The sequence below is a fragment of the Megascapheus bottae genome, chromosome 8 (genome assembly GCF_031878675.1).
Source record: "Megascapheus bottae isolate mThoBot1 chromosome 8, mThoBot2.hap1, whole genome shotgun sequence".
NCBI lineage: Eukaryota > Metazoa > Chordata > Mammalia > Rodentia > Geomyidae > Megascapheus > Megascapheus bottae.
In genome coordinates this window covers 56,285,840-56,293,500 of record NC_143516.1, presented here as the reverse complement: position 1 = coordinate 56,293,500, position 7,661 = coordinate 56,285,840, and positions in this window count along the sequence as shown.

Genomic DNA, 7,661 nt, shown 5'->3' with positions numbered 1-7,661 from the left:
CTTTGACAAGGGAGCCAAAAAATTAGAATGGAAGAAAGGTAGCCTCTTCAACAAGTGGTGCTGGCAGAACTGGCTAAGCACATGCAGAAAACTAAAGTTGGATCAAAGACCTGGAGGTAAAAGCCAACACTCTGAAAACTTTACAAGAAGGAATAGGAGATACACTAGAACTCCTTGGCACAGGTAGAAACTATCTTAATAAGGACCAAGAATCACAACAAATCAGAGAAAGGCTGGATAAGTGGGACTGCATTAAACTGCAGAGCTTTTGTATGGCAAAGGACATAGCTAGTAAACTAATCAGGAAGCCTACAGAGTGGGAGAAGATCTTCACCAACCATACAACAGACAAAGGCCTCATATCTAAAATATATCAACAGCTCAAAAAATTGAATCACTCCCAAACTAATCTCCAAAGAAACAACCATCCCATTAAAAGATGGGCCAAAGACTTAAAGAGAGTCTTCTCTGAAGAAGAAACAAAAATGATCTATAGACACATGAAGAGATGCTCAAGATCTCTGGTCATAAAAGAAATGCAAATCAAAACAACTCTAAGATTCCACCTCACTCCAGTTAGAATAGACATGATCAAGAAAACTAATAACAGCAGATGCTGGAGGGGATGTGGCCAGGAGGGATCACTGCTACACTGTTGGTGGGAGTGAAAACTCGTTCAACCACTATGGAAAGCAGTATGGCAGTTTCTCAAAAGACTAAACATAGAGCTCCCCTATGACCCAGCAATTCCACTACTTGGCATTTACCCAATTATCCAGAAACAAAGACATACTAAATCCACCAGCACAACAATGTTCATTGCAGCACTATTTACCATAGCAAAGATATGGAACCAACCTAGATGTCCCTCAGTTGATGAGTGGATCAACATGATGTGGTATTTGTACACAATGGAATTCTACACTGCTGTCAGAAAGAATGACATTGCCCCATTTGTTGGGAAATGGAAAGAGTGAGAAAAGATCATATTAAGTGCAGTAAGCCAGACTCAAAGGAACATAGGCTCAATGATTTCCCTCATTTGTCCTAATCAGTAGAAACCTTGGGCTCTACTAGCAGAGATTTGCAATAGAGCAAAACCTTGATACAAAAGGCCATATAGTAGGACACTAAATGAAAGGATCTCTAGGATATAGAAACATAAGGCATATAATGAATGATTGTTGTCCTTAATGTCCTATGTTATCTCTCATCTCTTTGCTGTCCCTTGGTTATCTCATATTGTTACAGTATTCCTCCTGGTTATCTGATATATTGTATATATGTGTATTTGGTTATTTGAAGTCAGGTAGGTAAGGGGGGGGAAACAAGATGAGGGTCGGGGGTGTGGGGGGAGGGAAATGGGGACCAAAACATGAGAAAGGGAATCAATATATGTGAAGCAATGCACCTTCCATCTGGAGATTATAATGTAACCCTTCTATTAATTACAATAAAATATATGAAAAAAAGAAATAGGGGTGCCACTCTGCCATGGCATGTGTTCTGGATCTTTATTGGTCTCTCTAGATGGACTTTGTTCTGGAAGGTCGTTCATTCTGTGCTGCTGATTGGGACCCCAGACAGATCTGTTTTAACCTTTAGAGAGCTGGACCTCCCTAGTTTGCAGAGCACTATGTCTTTGGTCCATCCTTAGGGCCCACATAGAAAGGTGAAAAATTCCAAGTTATCTGCATTCTATGTTCTGTTTCTTTGTATGTTGTCTTACTTTCCCTATCTCTCTGATGGTGAAAGTACTGAAATGAACTAGACTCCGTTCATACCTACCTCAGATTCTAATCTAATATACCATGTACTAATTAAGAAAATATAAAATAATATAAAAATAATATAAATAATAAATAATAAAATAATATAAAAATAAATAAGAATAAATGCAAGACAAAGAAGGAAGGGAAGTCATCAATAGTGCTCACAGAAATACACTGTGGTAATGATGGCCAAGAATGAGGACCCTGCTCTTGAAATTTTCTCCACATAGCAGGTTTTCAGGAAATACTCCTTTCAGAGACCCACAGGTTATGGAATCACATTAGGAAAGATTCTGTAAAGTCCTGAAAATTGGATTAATATTTTGTCTAGTTGAAAATTTCACAAACATATTTTACCACAGAACATTTTCTTCCAAGGGACCCTGTAAGTCACACTTCTCAAAATGCTTATGTAAAATTGAGCTGAAGGAAGAATAAAATGTTCCAGTTTAAAAAATAATCAGACTCCACTAATTTAGAATTTGAAAATATTCACCCTAGACCAAGCTAAAGGTTATTTACTCCCCAAGGAAAAGTGAATGGTGTAAGTCTTAGATTTCAAACAATTACTCTTAATCATTTGTGGAGCTCATTGTCTTCTACAAAGAAGATACCAACTTCAAGGAAATCTAAATCTACTTAGTAAGGAAGATTGTCAAAGAACTTAAGTGAACCAATTGCTTGAAAATAGTAAAAAAAAAAAAGTAAATAAATAAACCCACAGCAAGCAAATATTTATCAAATGCCTCCTATGTAGTAGGCACTTAAATACAAACACTTTATATTGCAGATGAATTTACACTCAGAATGGCTTTCCATCGAAAGGAAGAGTATACATCATTAAAGTTAGGTCAGATGCTACAGTATCTTGACTTTCTTTTAACATATAAGGAATGAGCTCTGTTTGTCAGAGACTGGATCAGACAAAAGTTTGCATATATTGCTTTGTGAAGAATCTCTTAACAAAAAGAACTACACTTCTAAAGAGCTAAAAATGATTCATACTGAATCATCAAACTTATCTTTTTTATTGTTTGGCAAGGATATAATGATACTTTTTTTTGAAAGATTTTATTAACACTGCTTTTCACATCCCATTTCAAATGTGTTGAACAAACAAATATTCAAGAAGGGAATCTCTATATGCAATCACTGGCACATAGATTTTAGAACATAATTAAAATTAAGCTAGGGTTTGTATGCCATATATATAATATAACATTTATCTATAGAGTATATGTCCCATCATATATATATACATATATATATATATATATATATATATATATATATAGCCAGTTCTGGGCCTTGAACACACAGCCTGGGCACCATCCTTGTGCTTTACATCACAGAACAAAATTGAAATGTTACTTCAGATGTCACTAACATCCTGTTTAAATTGCAGGCTATGTAGTAAGAAAAGCAGAAAGTCCCAGAAGCCTTGAGTTAAATACAAATGTCCACTAAAATAATGTTATAGTAATCTAGAAGACATGTAAAGATGTTAAGAAATATAAGATAAATCAGAACAGTATTCAATTAAATCATTGAACTCTTAAAAATGTGCGGACATTTTATTTAAAACTTTACCTAGAAAAGCAGTATGGAGGTCCTTTCAAAGACTAAACATAGAGCTTCCCTATCACCCAGCAATTCGTCTCCTGGGTATTTATCCAATGGACTACAATACAGGCCACAATAAAGCCACTAGCACAACCATGTTCATTGAAGTATTCTTTACCATAGCCAAGATAATGGACGAATGGATCAAGAAAATGTGATATATATATATATATATATATATGATGGAATTCTACTCATCCATAAGAAAGACTGTTATTGTACTATCGCTAAGGGATTGAAAGACTTGGAAAAAATTATTAAGCAAATAAAGCCAGAGCCAAAGAAACATAGGCTGCATGGTTTCCCTCATTTGTGTTATCTAGAATGTGCCTATAATAAACACACTGAATGATTAAGCATACACACACACACACACACACATACACACACACACACACTCACTCACACACAATGGGACATGATAAATTATGTAGGCCATTCACACTGTAAGGCCAAAAAAGGTAATGCATAGTACATAGGAGTGATTGACAGAGATACAATAGCTATATACTCTGTGTTGAAGTATTTTAAAGTAACTATAGAAATTTACACAAATAAATAAATATAGAGGTAAAAGTGAAGGTTGGAAACAAGAGTTCAGGGCTTGGGCACTGTCCTTGGACACATTTTGCTCAAAGCTAACACTCTACCATTTGAGCCACAACACCACTTCCAATTTTTTTCTGTATACATGATATTGAGGAATCAAACCCAGGCCTTCATGCATGCTAGGTGAGCACTCTGTCACTACACTACACTCCCAGCCCTAGGAGGTTTATCTTTGTGATTGTTGTTCTCCATGTACTATGTGAAGCTATTTCTTTTCTCTGTTTTTCCCCTTATGGTTTATCTCATATTGTTATTGTATCTGACTGTACCTGGTATATTGTATATACATTTATTTGTTTATTTGAAATAGGAAAAGGAAGGGGAAAAATGAGATAATTAGGAGGGAGTAGGGGAGGGCAACTGGGAGAAAAACATGGGAAGGGGTGTCAATGTTTAAGAAGTAATGTACTCACTACATGACAAATGTAACTATAAGCCCTCTATACATCACTCTGAAAATAAAATACAATAAAATAATAAATTTATGAGTTGAAATTTTTTTTTATTTTTTATTGTAATTAGTAAAAGGGTTACATGATATTTGCCAGATAGAAGGTGCGTTAATTCACATACATTGATACCCTTTCACATGTCTTGGTACCCATTTCCCTCCCCCCCCACACCCCCCACCCGTCTTGGTTTTCCCCCCTTCCCTATCAAATTTCAAATATCCAAATACAAATAAATTCAATATATTAGATAACAAAGTGAGATACTATACCAATATGAGATAACAAGGGACAGCAAAGGAGATGAAAGACAACATAGTACATTAAGGACAACAATCATTCATTATATGGCTTTTGTTTCACTATCCTGGAGGTCCTTTTAATTAGCTTCACATTATATGTCCTTATGTATCAAGATTTTGCTCTATTGGAAATCTCTGCTAGTAGAGCCCAAGGTTTCTACTGATTATGACGAATGAGGGAAACCATTGAGCCTAAGTTCCTTTGAGTCTGGCTTACTTCACTTAATATGATTTTTTCTAAGTCTTTCCATTTCCTAACAAATGGGGCGATGTCATTCTTTCTGACAGCAGCATAGAATTCCATTGTGTACAAATACCACAACTTGTTGATCCACTCATCAACTGAGGGACATCTAGGTTGGTTCCATATCTTTGCTATGGTGAATAGTGCTTCAATGAACATTGTTGTGCTAGTGGGTTTAGTATGTCCTTGTTTCTGGATGGTTGGGTAAATGCCAAGTAGTGGAATTGCTGGGTCATAGGGGAGTTCTATGTTTAGCCTTTTGAGGCACTGCCACACTGCTTTCCATAGTGGTTGAACAAGTTTGCACTCCCACCAACAGTGTAGTAGTGATCCCTCCTGGCCACATCCCCTCCAGCATCTGTTGTCATTCGTTTTCCTAATCCTGGCCATTCTAGCTGGAGTGAGGTGGAATCTTAGAGTTGTTTTGATTTGCATTTCTTTTATGACCAGAGATATTGAGCATTTCTTCATGTGTCTATAGGCCATTTTTGTTTCTTCTTCAGAGAAGACTCTCTTTAAGTCTTTGGCCCATTTTTTAATGGGATGGTTGTTACTTTGGAGGTTAGTTTTGGAGTGATTCAATTTTTTGAGTTGTTGATATATTTTAGATATGAGGCCTTTGTCTGTTGTATGGTTGGTGAAGATCTTCTCCCACTCTGTAGGCTTCCTGATTAGTTTACTAGCTATGTCCTTTGCCATACAAAAGCTCTGCAGTTTAATGCAGTCCCACTTATCCAGCCTTTCTCTGATTTGTTGTGATTCTTGGTCCTTATTAAGAAAGTTTCGACCTGTGCCAAGGAGGCCTAGTGTATCTCCTATTCCTTCCTGTAGAGTTTTCAGTGTGTCAGCTTTTACCTCCAGGTCTTTGATCCATTTGGAGTTAATTCTAGTGCAAGGTGACAAAGAAGGATCCAGCTTTAGTTTTCTGCAGGTGCTTAACCAGTTCTGCCAGCACAACTTGTTGAAGAGGCTGTCTTTCTTCCATTCTATTTTTTTGGCTCCCTTGTCAAAGATTAGGTGGCCATAGGTCTGTGGTTTAATATCTGGGTCATGAGTTGAAATTTTAATTTTTTTCTGTCAATACTATTTCCTGACAGCAAGCATAGCTTCCTAAATTTGAGTTACAATCAGCACTTTCCCAGTGCTGTGGTGGTTACAAAATGAAGCAGGAATTATTTTTTGCCATTTTTTGTAGCAAACTTACACTTGCCCTTCTAGAGATCTGACATCAAGAGAAGCTTCCTTCTGCTGAGGCTTTTTAATTAAGACATACCCCTTTCTCTGGGCAATGCTTTTAGGATAGATTTTTAGCTTATAGTTGAACTTCATATAAGCTGTAAGTTCTCTGCCCTGTAGCTTCATATCCTCTGTCAAATCCCAATGACTATGAATTTTGGAAGTGTCAATAGTCTGCTCTCAATTATCTCCATGCTCCTGGAAACAGATCACCTTTTTGATCTAGTAATTACTCATTTAATTTCAGTTCTTGTAGTTTTTCTATTTTTCTTTGAAATTATTAAGTATTCTGTCCTCAACCATTCCAATATTTTTCCCAATTTTTCCCCATGATATGGTAATATCATGATGAGGGCAAGGAATCAATGTTTCCTGAATTCATTTCATCTTCTAATGCCTAATGGTCTCTCTTTCCTCAGTCCAACACCATGGTGTATCCTCAAACAGCTTTTCATATTCCTTCTATCACTTTTACACAGTATCAGCATTTACACATATAGCCAGACACATCCATATAATCTCTCATTTTTCAGATCTTGCCTCCTAGAAAAGTTGTTTGTGTCCTGTTTCTACATAAAAATCCATAAATATTTCACATTATTGTTTGGGCCAATTTTACAAATGATCTAAAACTGATTTTGTTGGTCTATTATTTCAGATTTTATTTTTATCAATAATGTCTCCCAGAAGTAGGAAATGCCTATAGGGCTCCTTTTAAGCTCCTTTCCAGGAGACAATGAAATCAGAAATAGTCCAGAATTTTGTCACATTTATTATACAATTACAAAAGGGTCAAGATAGTCCACTACAACTCTTCCTGTTAGCAAGTCTAATCACACTTTGCACAAAAGAATCACTTAAAATAGAATAAAATTCTTAGTGGGGGAGGTGGAAATAAATGATTATTATTATTTTTTTGCCAGTTGTAGGGTTTGACCTCAGGAGCTGGGCACAGTCCTTGGATTTTTCTCAAGGGTAGAGCTCTACCACTTGAGCCACAGCACCACTTCCAGTTTTTTCTACATATGTGGTACTGAGGAATTGAACCCAGGTCTTCGTGCATGCTAGGCAAGCACTCTACCACTAGGCCAAACTCCCGGCCCCGATAAGTGATTATTACATAAGTATGTATACATATATATATATATACATACATACACAATATACATAATAGTATCTATCTAATCTTAAAGAAACACACCAAAAACTATTAAAGAGAATGGGAGAGATGAGGAGGGTTATAAAAGAATAGTATAATTAAGTGAATTTGATCAATGAACATTATATACATATTGTAATATCACACAATGCAGCCCCTTTGTGCAGGTAATGTATGGCAGTAATTTTTTTTAACTTGGAATCTATTAATCCTGTGGTTAGCATCAGATTATTAAGACTCTGAACTATGAACTGAAGAGAAGAGCAT